Consider the following 15929-nt stretch of genomic DNA (forward strand, 5'->3'; position numbering starts at 1 on the left):
TTTACCATTTCCATCTTCACTTTTTATCTTGGTGTTAAAATAAGTGAGTAGTCACGATAAATACAGAAATTCTTTCTCAAAGCAAAATAAAACAAAAGAGAATCTCACGGAAGATCTTGACAGGATAACTCAGAAGGAGCAAACTTACTGATGAGCCGTCTCCCGAATGGACTGCAAACTTTCAGATTTGTGGTTTGTGGGCAGTCGAGCCACCGCCTAAATCCTGCCCAAATTGGCAAGAGTCAAATGTCAGTCCAAAAGAGATGGGCCAAAGACTTTCCCCAACAAACTACACAAGATGGGATCATTTTGAACTAGTGGTCGTAATAGCAGTTGTAAGTCAAGCCTGGTGTGGGCTCCGTGGTTAGGGTGGCGGCTTGGGATCCGAGGGTCCTGAATTCAAGCCCCGTTGGCCGCTGAATTAAAAAATACACCAGGAGGTTGACTCAGCCTGTCATCCTTCCGAGGTCGGCAAAATGAGGACCAGTGTACTGGTAAGGGGGACACTGCATCAGCGGCATAGCCGCATCCCAACCAATGGTGCAACCAGCTGCCCTCAATAGAGAGAGTAGTGGTAGGTGGAACAACCTCATGAAGCATCTTCATAGAGATTGAAACATCAGTAAAAGCAAGTAAACCATTAAATAATCAAACTTGAATCGCATCTGCATCATTTAAACTTTGAACAGGATAATTAGTCTCGCTCCGAACAAATCGCGAGACGATTGTAAAGGTCCCGTCTGTCTGTGTGTCATTGGTTATCTCCATATACAGGCTTCAGAAGGTGGAACAGAGCCCTCACAGGTCTCATAGTATATATCTATCTTTATAATACATGTGTATATATATATAAATATATAATTATATACATATATAAGAAATATACAAATATATACAGGGGGCTGCAAAAGTAGGTATACAGTAAGGCAGGTATATATATATATACATATATATATATATATATATATATATATATATATATATATATATATATATACATATACATATATATATATACATATATATATATATATATATATAAAAAATATATATATATATATTGTTACGAATTCACGCCCGCCGGCCTGCGATCGGCCGCGTACCTCTAATCGCAACCGTGTCGCCCACCGGACGGACAATTCAGTCGTGACTTTCCGGAGCTAACGCCGGAACCCTGTCACGGGTGGGTCTTCAACCTCACCACGGCCGTGCCAATTGTCTACCCGCGCAAGATAGGGTCACTCGCCGAATTCGATATACCTAAGTACCTGCGCGGGGAGCCAACCGGGCAGCCATACCTCGACGCAGGTCGGCTTGGGACACGAACCGCTTAAGCGTTCCGTTCGGTTCTGCAGTGATAACCGAGCGGGTGTTATCGCCGACCTCGCCGGATCCGATTCCATTTAACGGGTGTTTGAAACCCCACTAATTATTCCGCGATGCAAGATGGCATTTCCAATCTGGTGAAAGGAGGACGCGACGAACGAGGTACATTTGAACAAAGCACATTTATTTTACACATGCACGTATGTACAGCCAACACGTATACAGACAAACAAAAGCAGGCGAACACTACGACTGAATATGGTCATTATTGATGTCGTCACTTAACAGTTTTTACTTGTCAGGACACGGCGCCACAAGATTCACTCAAAAGGAAGGAAAGGGCCACTCTCAGAGACGAGAGTGGCAGACAGGGTCCGTGGACTTTTATAGTGCGTGAGCCTTGGTTGACCGAATGGGCTCGCGAGACCGATGCGGTTTACCCGCACCCTCATGGTGCGACAATGGGCAGGTCGCGACATCTGCTCCCCACGGCCACCAGGACAGCCGCGCATGATTGTGGCCTTGCAACGATGGGCAGGTCGTGACATCTGTTTCCCACGGCAACTAGGACAGCCGCGCACAATTGTGGCCTTGCGACGATGGGCAGGTCGCGACGTGTTTCCCACGGCCACTAGGACAGCCGCGCCTGATTGCGGCCTTGCCAAGGTGAGGTGATCCGGGCCCTGGCCGGCAACGCGGTTGAGAGGAACAAACGGGTCTTTTTGTGCTCTGTCAGAGTTGATGCTCTATAAAAGTCGAATGCTCTGAGACCCCGTCCGTTCCTCAGCGATGCGCGAACTGCACCGAGGACCGATCACCTCAGACTGCCTTGGCGTTGGCAAGCTCTCCCCGGCTGTGGTCTCCACGCAGCTCCTTGGCTTTCCCCAACTGACTCTCTCCAGACTTCGGGCTCCACTCGGCTCTCCGACCCCTCCAGACTGCTTCGAAGCTCCGTTCTGCACGCCCTTATATAGGGCCGGGGGGACGAGCTTTGACCCTTGCCCTCTGACCCTTGACCCTGCGCCTAAAGCGGACGTGGTAGGAATCATCGAGCCTTTGACCTCCGACCCTTCGACCTCCGACCCTTCCCGGAGAGCGAGCCGACATGGTTGAAATCACCAACGCTCTCTGACCTTCGCCCCCTCCCGGAGAGCGAGCCGACGTGGTTGAAATCACCAACGCTGCACGGCGAGAGAACCCTTGCCCCTGCCTGCAGCGATGCCGTTTTATCGGATCCCGCCGCTGCTGGCGCAAAGATGGCGTTGTTTCGGGAACGAAGGTGAGGCGATGTTTGTGCTGTGGAGTTGTTGACAGTTGCTGGCAGAGTGGTGAGGATGGCGTGGTTTTTGAGAGGCAGGTGTGGTTGTGGTTGGTGTTGTGGTTAAGGGGAGCGATGTTGGTTGTTGTAATGGTGGTGGAGATGTGGTTGGTTCAAAATAACGATAGAAAAAGAAAAACCTACCTCAAAGGATGACAGCCCTGTTACACGAATAATTCCCATTAAACAACGGTGGGGAAATGTAACTCAACACAGACTTATCGATCTAACTGAACTACGGACCTTTTTTGTGTTCTGCAAATTTCCACAGCCGTAACAATATATATACATATATATATATATATATATATATATATATATATATATATATATATATATATATATATATATATATATATATATATATGATATAAATATTATATACAAAATCTATAAAATACGTATGTACGTAGATAGGTAGACAGATAGATAGATAGATAGATAGATAGATATACTCCTCTCACGTGCACAACAAAATCACGTGCACTTGTGCCTCCGCTCTGATCACGGCTCTCCAAAAATGCGCAAGCCCTGAATTCCCGCCTCTGATTCTCTTCCGAATCAACTCTGCCTCGTGCGTTCCTCACACCGACCTTGTGCGTGCGCTCCTCACACTGACCTTGTGCGTAAGCCATGCTGCGTGCGCTCTGCCGATCTCTCGTCCTATGCAGTAGGAAGCCTCCCACAATGCACAAACAACCTTCCTCTCGATCACGCCTCTATAAACGACCGCCTCCGGGGTGTGGCCTGCTCGCACAAAACCTGGGAGGGCGAGGCCTCTGCCCACTCGGCAAGCTTCTGACGTCACACCCATCAATTGTCCCTCGGGGCGTGACTTTTCTTGTTGTCAACCTGGGAAGGCAGGGCTTTCTGCCTTCTTGTTATGGTTTTAGGGACGTGTTCCCCACCATTTTTGGCAATCTTGAAATGTAAAAATATAGGGGAAAAAAAAGAAAAAAAAAATCATAGAGGGCAATCACATACTGAGGAACTTATTCTTACTCCCTCTGCGAATTAACACTACACCCTCCCCCCCCCCAACCCCGTGTGGTGACACGTAACACTTAAGCTCAGTTTCCTGACTTAGCTACATCAAGATGCCTCCTACACGTCCACAGACCAAGCAACTCTACACAATGCAATATTCCCTATTAAATTCTTCCATCTATCCCCACAACCGTAACACTCGAAATGATCCTCAATCTGGAAGCTTGCTTTTGCTTCATTAAAACTTTCCTTTCAATTCCTGTGACAGCGGTGGGACAGGAACCATTAGTGCTCGTCGGTTTGCACCATTTGCATTTTGCTTTCAACTGCTTGCGGGTCTTGTTTTTTTCTCCCAGATGAAAAATGTTTTTCTCTTTTACCAAAAAAAAAAAAATTAAAATTAAAATAAAGCTCCAGCACAGCAACTTCCTGCTCCAGAAAGGACAGCGAGAGCCCAATGATTGTTTGTTTCTCGTGACAAAATTACAACAGATTGAAAGAAGCCTTCAATGCTCATCATTGAAGTCCTGAATACTCACAAGTTCAACGAAATGCAATAAAATAAAAAACCAATGGGATGCCAAGCCTGGTGTCGGCATGGCGATTAGGGTGGCTGGCTTGGGATCTTGGGGTCCCAAGTTTGAACCTGTCGGCCGTTGAATCAACACCAGGTGGGGTTGACTCAGCCTGTCATCCTTCCGAGGTTGGCAAAATGAGCACCAGTGTACTGGTTATCGGGGTAATTGCATCAGCGCTATAGCTGTGCCCTCAACCAATGATGCAACCAGCAGCCAAAAGATGCACATAAAAATAAAGATGGGATGTCGACATCAATGGAACAATTATGTCAGAATACAATTGCTTTATGCAAAACAAATTGGATTCAAAGCAATACATCATTACAGAAAGACTTCTGCAATTAAACTTAAAAATTAATTAACTAATATAATAAACATATCAAAAGCTCATTTGGATGATATTGCTTTTCCAAAAAACAAATATCATTTTGCTTCAGTTTGAGACCATAATGGGGATTATTTGTGCAGACGGAGTATGCACTCGTTTGCCTTTGATGACTCCGTGAATAAAGATTGTGGCATCGTTAATAGAGCGGAAAAAATATAATCATTTCACACTGCTTGATGCTTGCAGCGCCGTTGAAACGCGATGGCACAAAACGAGGCATACGGGATTGCCGTTAAACACTCATTATTTTGTTGCATGCGAGGAGGAACTGATGGTGATGCTTTCAAAGCATTTGCAGCAGAAACTCCAGATTAGTGATATCAACCACAGACTTTCCATTAGAATTTAGAAAGCACCGAGATAGTTATCCCCGAACCTTCCGACGTTGGCACCAAAAGATCCGTATATCTATCCTCCCGCTTTTTGAAAGAAAAAAAAAACAGGGGCACATTTTTTTTGAAAAAACAGGTTCATGCCCCCAAGGGGTGGGGACTTCGGGTCACAGAGGTCAACACGGGAAGATAATTATTAACTCGAAATTTGATGTTGGGTCATTCCTGGAGGAACCTTTTCGATCTTTCAACCTTGCTTTAGGTGGAAAGCCTGTGGATTTACGACTTCACGAGTTTAATATTTGATTCAAGGACAAGACATTTCTACAAAATGTTTGAAATGTTATCAGTGCCAAGCAGACATTTCACTCAGAAATCTATGTGACACGTTAGGCTTGGCAAACACTTGTAATCATACGGGTTCCCTTACAAGGAACTTCAACGCAGGAGGCCATTAAGCCTCGCAATGGTTGCCAACCTATGGTCGTTTGTCTGTGCTCTATCCTTTTAAATGCTGGGCAATCGAGCAACGAAGCAGCACGTACCATTTTTGAAGTCTTTTGAACGACTCGACCGGGGTTGGGTTTAAACCGCCGATCTCCCAGACTCAGAGGAAAAACCTGAACGGTTACACACCAGCGAGTCTCGCATGCTGATCCAAACAAAAAAGCATCTCAGGTCACAAAAAAATAAAAAAAATAACATGTACCCACCACAAAGGTAGATCTCTGTTTATGACATGATGATAACCAAGCAAATAAACAGAAATCCCCCTGTCCCCCACAAAAGCTTCACTCTCTTAATCAACAATGAGGAAGAGACCAAGGAGAGAATCTGTCCTACAATCATATTCAACATATAACCTTCCCATTAACAGGAAATGTTAACATGGTGTCAAGAGATGATTCTGTTACATTCTGAATAGCATGTTTACACGTACAGAAGGTTGCGGCGGGGGGGGGGGGGGATAACAAGCAAGAAAACACACGATTTGTGGAACATTTTTAACAGGATCCAACGTGCACGGAGCAGCTGGCGCACCGACCGCAGGGAGAGAGATTCTTTTAAATAAGAGAAAAATGAAGGAAAGACAGGGAGACAACCCCATGAGGAAAATGCACCAGAGCAAGACATTCTTTAGTCCAAGCAACTCATTTGATGCACAAGATAGTTTCGGTCGAGGCAGCAACAAAACGACACTTCAATACATTCCGCGACACGTGCAGGCAGCTCATCATAAGACCGAACAAGGAAGTTGATGATAAATGGAATCCCAGATCAGACTCAGACGGAGAGGACGACGAGACTAATCCGTGCATACGCAGAAACCATAAAACAGTGGAAACACAAAAACATCACAGCAAGGCAATGGAATCCCTCATGATACAACCCTCACCACCCATACCCGAACCCTCTCGATTTTCAAATCACCGTCTCAGTCAAAGCCCACAGCGACACAAATGCAATTTGAACGGCACCTTTAAAAGATACGAGAAACTCTTGCAGGACAAATTTGCATTTCGTGAAATTTAAGTTTCAGCAAGAAAATAACAAACAAACAAACAAAAAAAAAAATCGCCTTTGGAATGAAAAAAAACAAACTTCGCCTCGCCAGCACGAAACAAATGCACAATTTGGGATCCCGTTTCGCTCGCACGAGAAAGCCCCACCTGTTCCACGGGGACTGCTCGAAGGCAATGCCATCAGAAAGCGTGTGGCGAAGCCTCGAGGTGTGCGACGGGCGATTCGTCTGCAGTAATATTAAATGAGCCGCCTACACACGGCTTCGTCACACACTGCGGTTGCACCAGAGCGCACAAGCTTCTCACGGATGCTTTCAGCCAAGTCCAACAAGCAGCGAGGTTGCCATCCTGTGGTTACAAACACATAGTACATTCCAATATTACTTTGTCTCGCTTTGTTTGATGTTCCCATCTGAGCACAAAGCTCATCGTGACAATGATAGCAATCCAGGATTTTGCCCAGTGGCCTGGGAATTGGTGGAAAGTTCCTTCATGTCACCCAATGTACACGTCTTGAGTGTACCATAAGTAAACGTAGACATTGTACAAAGCTCCTTCGTTATTATGGTGAAGGAGTGAGAGTCATTGTTTGCCACGTCACCCATCAGTGACCAGGTGATGGCCTCACATAATGATGAAAAAGAACATTTCGATAAATACCCCTGGGTAAAATAATCCTCCAAAAGTACACATTTTAGCCCCCGATTCCATGTGATATTTTGCACTTGGAGAGTCCATGATTTAATGACGTTTTGAGAGGCACACATCTCACCATTAATGAATAAAGATACTGTATCAAACGGACACTTTAAACCCTGGGGAACTTTGACTCAAACTTTCAGGATCTGCTCCCCAAAAAGGATAACTTTGCCATTTTAAAGGTTAGAGTCATCTCAAAATGATCAAATTCCAAAGTTCTTTAATTTGGGGATTTGAGGTTTCAACCCATGCTCACAAGAGTGGTCAAAGAAATTCCCAATTTGAGATTCATAATACTTTGGTAGATCGGTTGGTATCAGGAATAGCCAGAGGGGAGGTGACTGAGAAGCTTTACAAAACCAACAAGACAAAAGAGCAATCAAAGATTGTAGACCCTCACCTGGACTTTTGTGTGGTGTATTTCGTGTGGAGTTTGTGTTCTGGTGTGTTATGTAAGTAATACGAGACATAACTAGAAATGCCACTTTATAACTGCTGGCAGTGATGACCAGGTACCAAGATGTCCTGCTTTGATCGCACACTTGACCCTGGCCCATGACGTTTATTATTATTCAATCAGGTTTAGAATGGGATTAAAATAAATACAATTCAAATCAGATGGAAGACCAAATCGATACAGTCCGGCATTGGAGTAATCAGAAAGGAACTTAAACAAGCAAAGATGATGTCATCAGGAAGAACCTAGATAGGATTCACATCTCAGCTGCTGCTCCTCTACCCTCAAACCCATCCAGGCAGAGCCATGTGAGCCTGAGTCAAAAAAAACAAAAAATCCAAACAGAACACAGATTTAAAAAAATTAAATGATTCTGGCTGCCAGACCACATGTCTGATCGGGTTAAAATTTAAAACACAAATTCCCAATCACAAGTTTGAAGTTTCACGTTGATCGATGAAGCAGTTCAAGAGAAAGTTTGCTTTTTGAGATTCTTGTTCAATGCAATGTGGCTGCCAGACCATGTAACCTATCAATTATTCGTGAACACCCTGGTATCCCCAAGACTTGGGGAACACAAATCTGAAGTTTACTCTCGATCTATCCAGCCATTCTGGAGAAGGAGATTTTTTAAATGTTTGAGAATAAATCCAATATGGCTGCAAAACCAAGTGACCTATGACATCATAGGTGGGAACGTTTTGTTACTCGTGGATAGGCAGTCATTGTTGTAAAGTTTTGCCTCGATCTGTTCAGCCGTTTCAGAGGAGAAGATTTTGAAGGTTTTTTTTTTTTCTTTTCTATTTTTTTCATATGGCTGCCGAACCACATGACTGATGACGTCATAAAAAATTTCTGTCGACCAATGTATCCCAAGATGACCCTCAAAAATTTTCATACTGATCAGACGTAGCGTTCCACGTATGCAATCATGACGTCAAAATGAAGGCACCTTTGACCACAAAAAAAAGAATAGGGGCAATACCCCTGGGTGCTCACCTCATAGCAGCTGGATAACAAAACTAGGAAACCACTGGTAGACGCGGAAGGCCCCCAAAATAAGTAATTTCGGAGAACAAAGTAAATACCAAAAGATTGTTTTTTTAATGGTGTGAACAAACTTGGGTACATCACGGGTGATGAAAGTTGTGGTAGAGTTTCAGAAAAGAAAGCAAATACCTATTTTGGGGGGGCAGCCCCCATGCATCCCTCAGGGCCCAACTTTTTTCATGCCATGAACAAACTTTGGTACATCACAGGTGATGAAGGTTATGGTCAAGTTTCATCAAAATTGTGTGTGTGTAGTTTCAGGGAAGTTGCAAGTGTTTGTAGATGGACTGACCGATTGACTGACTGACTGACTGACTGACGACGATGACGACGATGACGACGACGACGTGCCATCCCACAAGCTCCCCAGAACAAAAGGACTTTACATGGTGCCAAATTTCAATTTTTTTTCCATGGTGTGGTTTCAGATACAGAGGTTGAAAGTTTTTCCAATTTTTTCGAACATGCCAGCCACACTACATGGCCAATGACGTCATAATTATCATTAAAACATTATACATGAGTAGCCGCTCAAATGGTGAAAATTGTGTTAATCCGACAAGGGATACAGAAAAACTGTACTCGCGTTCGGTACGGACAAACAACAAACAAACCCGATTGCAATACCCTCTCCTCTGGCGAGGGTAATATTTTCGTGTGTGTGTGTGTGTGTGTGTTACACCTTCACACAACACACACACACACACACACACACACACACACACACACACACACACACACACACACACACACACACACACACACACACACACACACACACACACACACCCACACACACACACACACACACACACACACACACACACACACACGACTTGCAAATGTCATGCAGATTTATACCCCAAAGACTGAATGACCAAAACTGTTCATAGCATTATCCAATAGATACAACATAAAGATAACCCAAAAGTATTGACATTATGATTAGAACACGATACGATGTTTATAAGCTGCATCATGGAAACAAGTGAATGATTGATATATATTTATATATATATATATATATATATATATATATATATATATATATATATATATATACATATATACACATATATATATATACATATATATATATATACACATATATATATATATATACATATATACATATATACATATATACACACACATATATACACACACACACACACACATTTATATATTGTTACGGTTGTGGAAATTCGCAAACCACCATTCAGGTCCCGTAGGTGAGATATCTCTGTAAGTACATGTGTAGTTAGCCCCAAACCCGTTGTTTAGAGGGAATAAATGTGATTCATTCGGGCTGCGATGCTTTGAGATAGCCGTTTTTCTGTTCTATCTTTATTTTGAACCAACCGCCAACACACAACAACCACCAACCACAACGCCGCTTCACAACAACAAGGCCAACAGCCACGACCTTTACCTTCACAATTGGCTCCCACATCATCGCATCATGCCATTCCCAAACGCACCATGACCATCAAACCACCACCATAAACCCTCCACCATCCTCACCTCCCTCCTTCTACCGCCATTCCCACACCACCTGTGAGCACCGAGCGTCGGGCAGTCCTGGGCTCGTACAAGATACGCGCCGAGCCGCGAGTGCAAAATGCGGCCTTTCCGAGGAGAATTTGGATCAGGAATGCTACACGCCCACTTCTGATCCGTCCAATCAGCAAGCGCGGGGCGGCTTAGCCCCACCTCCAGGCGCGTCTGTGTGGAATCGAGATATGCAAATTCTAGGATCAGGGGAGATTCACGCCCCTTTTCCTCCGTCCAATGGGCGAGCGTGGCTCCGCCCCCGAGCTCATCCTGATCCGGAAATTTGCATATGGGTTCTCCTGCCGGCCTATAAAACGCCGAGCAGAAAAGCAGAGTAGTGTGGCAGAAAAGCGAAGAGAGTTTTGGGGCAGAGAGAAAGAAGAGTTGTTGCGCAAGAGTTGTTGTTGCGAGGCAGTCAAGTCGGGTTGGAGCGCGGAGTGGAGTCGGGAGGCGAGGGCGTCCAGGTGGTTTTCTGCAGTCGGCTGAGGAGAATTGGGGGAAGAGTCCGAGGAGCTCGGGTCCGAGGCAAGGAAGACGGTGGTCGGCGATGAGGTCGCGGTGGAATCGCTCGTCACAGGACCCAAGCAAGCCAGCTATACTCTTTCCCCAGAGCATCAACAATTCCCCCTTTCCCCCGCGCTGAGATAGTGCGAAAAGGGGGCCCCGTTCCCACCCCACTCCAAGCAGTGCCAACGAAACCCGCGAAGTAGCACGAAGTCGGGGCACCGCCGCGCTGCCACATTTGTGGCTAATCACGAAGACGCGGGTAGGACCCACCCGGTCTCGCGGACCTGACCGCTCCTTCAGGTCCCGCGCAAATATTGGCCCACAGGCCCCGTCTGCCCCCTTGTCTTTGAGGGTGGCCTTTTCTTTTGCTTTTGAGTAAATGTGTTGTTGGCGCCGTGTGTAAAGTAAAACTGTGTAAGTGTTGCCGTGTGTACGCGTAGTCGGTTGTCGATCTGCATTGGTGTTTTTGTTTTAGTTGCTTTATATGTGCATTCTGATGACCGTTTGACTATATGTGTGCTCTCCGTGTGCCGCGGAATAAATGTGCATCATGTTGAACTGTTTTCCCATTTCGCTTCGTCTTTTCTTTAATTGAATCTCCATCTTGCTTCACCTAACGGGTTCGTCGTGGGCTTAATACGCCCGATAATTAATCGGAACCGTCGAGGCCGACGATAACACCACTCGGTTATCCCGATAGCACGGAACGGATCGCTTAAGCGGCCCGTGTCCGGAGTCGACCTGCGGCGAGGTGCGATCGCCGGGTCTCCCATCCGCGTGGGTACTTAGGTAGGTCGAGCTTGGCGAACAACCCTATCCCACACGGGTGGCCGATTGGCACGATCGTGGTGAGGCCGAAAGGCCCACCCGTGACTAGCTCCCAGAGTTAGTCTGAGAGGGTCATGACAGAATTGTCCGTCCGGTGGGCGACGTGCCGCGATTCGAGTCACGTGGCTGTTCGCACGCCGGCGGGCGCGAATTCGCGACAATATATATATATATATATATATATATATATATATATATATATATATATATATATATATATATATATATATATATATATATATATATATATATATATATATATATATATAGACACATCAGACATAGTGGGAGAAAGAGAGTTCGAGTTTTCGTCAGATGAATACCAAATTGAAGTGATATGCATCCCGATGACAAACGTCACCATTGGCAACGCTATTACCCACAAGTTCAATCAACGTAAGTGATGCAGATAATTTATGCCAGATCGTTCTCGCAAAAGCATCCGAAGTTGTGTGGCCCATCTTAATTAATCACAAACGAAATTAATCACAAACGAATATCCATCAGTTTGACGAAATTCAAGGGCTTTGTGCAGATGTCGCAGCATACCGTGGGTTGAATCTTTGCCGGGTCGTCAATGACAACCTTTCACCACCATAAGCAGTGCAGATGCCAAACAGGTACTTATGGTGTTCACGAGCAACCGATTCTTTGGAATTCTCAGCAGTTCCGTAAAAAGATTTCTACATGCAACTGGCATTTTCCACCCTCACAGGAACACTCCAGCAAATCTCATTCCAAGAACGTTCCTCCACTTCATTCAGTCGGAGAACTGAAATAATCTCAGATACTTTACAATGAATTGGCACATCCCGTGCAACGTCTAAGAAACAAAACACAACTGTCCTCCGGCCTTTCTCCCTCTGCTCTCTTGGCTTTCCGATCCTCCCAGCTCCAACAGCATAATTATTCAGATGGAGCACATTGAGAATCAGGTCATCCAACCTGTGGGGATAACCGAACCTTTATAACACAACGATTTGGAAAAGATGACCACACTTTGGGGGTCAAAATCGATTATCAATTCTAATGTCATTACAATGGTGAAGAGTTCTGCCAAAAATATGGAGAGGGGGTTGGTTAACCTGATCAGAAATCATCACTGCCTTAATATCTGGAATATAAATTGATGGTGCTGTTCTCTTTTTGAGTCACCTGTCGAAAAGATGCAAGGATGGATTCCAAATAGGTATCCCACAGTCTGGTTACGAATCAACACCAGATTGTCCCCATCGATTACGGACGTCTAGATGGATACAGAGAACATCTACGAGCCTGCAAACGGTGAGGCATAGCATTGGGACCAAATTGCCACAATACTCGAGTGATTTTACCTCAACTCAAATATACAAGGCCGAAAGGTCATGATCCTGAATTTTTATGCGTCAGTTCATATTCCCAAGAATTTGCAAACACATTATTCCCCTCATGGTTATCAGCAGCTGATCCTGTGCAGTAGCAGCTTTCCATTGTAGAATCAGAGGAATTTCTTCAGCTTTCACGAGGATAGCTGAAACTGAAGAGCTTATAAAAGCTCCCAGAATAGAGAGTGCTTTGAAATGGATGGTTTCAAGTTTCTTCGGGTTGGTTTTTGAAATATCACAAAAGGCTTGGCTGTCATAGTCTAGGTACGAGCGGATAAATAATCAACATGCACCATGCTCTGTACAGAGCATCAGTTCTGCCAAAGCAGTTTCTTGGCTCGAGCTACAATCCTGGATGGGTCACCACCCTCGAAACAGGAAATCGGGGCAGGAATCTGGAAATAGTTCAAGATGCCAGTGATAGCTCACCTACTCTTCGCAAAGACAGTGCAGGATTTAATGCTGGCAGACGGAACGCCCAGTTTAACATCCATCTGAGGAACAGCACACACATGGATGGCAGTTTACAGGTGGGTTGAGATTCAAACCCAAGCTAGACACTTCAGAGGTGAGTGTGTATACTTCTCATTGAAACAGACGCTCAAAACAATGGGAGCGAGGGACCTCGTATTGCAGTTGCCTTGCCGTCGGGTAACTTGTTCATTAATGCGTGACGTCACTTCTGTGTGAACAAGACTGCCCCCATACATCCATTCTGACACTTACCTCAGCTAAATCACCAATAACAAAGTTCATCATCGTTCGTTTGCAGCACGTGGTGCCGGATTAGCATAATTTGTCACAGGGGCAAGGCAGTGCCGCTGATGCAGTGACCCCTAAATGTTAGAGCAGGAATTTGTAATTTGTTCAGGGTGCCGGTGATAACACACCGACTCTTCATGAAAGGCACCATTGGATATTGAACATCAATCATCTATCTCATACTGGCAGATGGGATGCCCAGTTTAACATACATCCGAGGGACAGCACACACATTGATGCCTCCTCCCCCTGTCTGTGAAACACCAGAACGACAGTTTAAAGCTGGGTCGAGAGTCCAACTCAGGCGTGACAACTCAAAACCAACTCAGGCGTGCTCTCGACTGTCCTGTCAGTCCCAAAACAGGCTATTATAAAGTGCATGTGGCGTCACAACGTTGGTGATCTGCCATCTTGGAGAACGAGCAAAGCAAAACTGCACGTGAACTGCATCATTGTGTTTACATGAATGTAAATTTGTGACTTTTTGCGCTGTATTTTGTTGTGCCAATTGTGCTGATAGGGAAGATTGGTTTTCATATCATAGAGGTGGGGGGGGGGGGTAGTAAAGCAATCTACAAGAAACAACGTAAAGATTTTGGTGTGGAGGATTGACCGAGTTAAGAGGGGGAATTGAAGAGGAATTCAGAATGAGATTCTTACAGAACTCCAAGAAACGGAAAATCCGTCTCATTTCTCAGTATTCAATTACGTACATGAAGTAAGGCACGAGTACGTGTGAGGTGTGCGTTTGGAATGACACGAGAGTGAGTGTGAGGCTAGAGTGCGAGAGTGAGTGTGAGGCTAGAGTGCGAGAGCGAGTGTGAGGCTAGAGTGCGAGAGTGACGCATGAGTGAGTGTGAGGCTAGAGTGCGAGAGTGACGCTAGAGTGCGAGAGTGAGTGTGAGGCTACAGTGCGAGAGCGAGTGCGACGCTAGAGTGCGAGAGCGAGTGCGAGGCTAGAGTGCGAGAGCGAGTGCGAGGCTAGAGTGCGAGAGCGAGTGTGAGGCTAGAGTGCGAGGCTAGAGTGCGAGGCTAGAGTGCGAGAGCGAGTGCGAGAGCGAGTGTGAGGCTAGAGTGCGAGAGCGAGTGCGAGGCTAGAGTGTGAGGCTAGAGTGCGAGGCTAGAGTGCGAGGCTAGAGTGCGAGGCTAGAGTGCGAGGCTAGAGTGCGAGAGCGAGTGTGTATGTGACACAAGAGTGCGAGTGTGTATGTGACACAAGAGTGCGAGTGTGTATGTGACACAAGAGTGCGAGTGTGTATGTGACACAAGAGTGCGAGTGTGTATGTGACACAAGAGTGCGAGTGTGTATGTGACACAAGAGTGCGAGTGTGTATGTGACACAAGAGTGCGAGTGTGTATGTGACACAAGAGTGCGAGTGTGTATGTGACACAAGAGTGCGAGTGTGTATGTGACACAAGAGTGCGAGTGTGTATGTGACACAAGAGTGCGAGTGTGTATGTGACACAAGAGTGCGAGTGTGTATGTGACACAAGAGTGCGAGTGTGTATGTGACACAAGAGTGCGAGTGTGTATGTGACACAAGAGTGCGAGTGTGTATGTGACACAAGAGTGCGAGTGTGTATGTGACACAAGAGTGCGAGTGTGTATGTGACACAAGAGTGCGAGTGTGTATGTGACACAAGAGTGCGAGTGTGTATGTGACACAAGAGTGCGAGTGTGTATGTGACACAAGAGTGCGAGTGTGTATGTGACACAAGAGTGCGAGTGTGTATGTGACACAAGAGTGCGAGTGTGTATGTGACACAAGAGTGCGAGTGTGTATGTGACACAAGAGTGCGAGTGTGTATGTGACACAAGAGTGCGAGTGTGTATGTGACACAAGAGTGCGAGTGTGTATGTGACACAAGAGTGCGAGTGTGTATGTGACACAAGAGTGCGAGTGTGTATGTGACACAAGAGTGCGAGTGTGTATGTGACACAAGAGTGTGAGTGTGTATGTGACACAAGAGTGCGAGTGTGTATGTGACACAAGAGTGCGAGTGTGTATGTGACACAAGAGTGCGAGTGTGTATGTGACACAAGAGTGCGAGTGTGTATGTGACACAAGAGTGCGAGTGTGTATGTGACACAAGAGTGCGAGTGTGTATGTGACACAAGAGTGCGAGTGTGTATGTGACACAAGAGTGCGAGTGTGTATGTGACACAAGAGTGTGAGCGTGTATGTGACACAAGAGTGTGAGCGTGTATGTGACACAAGAGTGTGAGCGTGTGAGTGTGACGCAAGAGTGCAAGAG

At 45.6% G+C, this 15929-nt stretch overlaps 1 protein-coding gene across 6 annotated transcripts in view; it reads right to left on the minus strand.

Moving 5' to 3' along the window:
- Window positions 1-15929, minus strand: part of LYST (lysosomal trafficking regulator) — a 346449-nt gene that overhangs the window by 315750 nt on the left and 14770 nt on the right. For 5 of the 6 annotated variants that reach the window (XM_085887393.1, XM_085887392.1, XM_085887391.1 and 2 more), the window contains exon 3: window positions 6600-6800. The exons of the other annotated variant lie outside the window; for it this stretch is intronic. The gene's annotated coding sequence lies outside the window, so the exon portion shown is untranslated. The remainder of the gene's footprint in view (window positions 1-6599; window positions 6801-15929) is intronic. 6 annotated transcript variants of the gene reach the window in all.

This window comes from Eptatretus burgeri, chromosome 7 (assembly GCF_056783735.1).
Source record: "Eptatretus burgeri isolate ZD-2024b chromosome 7, Ebu_testis_v1, whole genome shotgun sequence".
In the NCBI taxonomy this organism is placed as follows: Eukaryota; Metazoa; Chordata; class Myxini; order Myxiniformes; family Myxinidae; genus Eptatretus; species Eptatretus burgeri.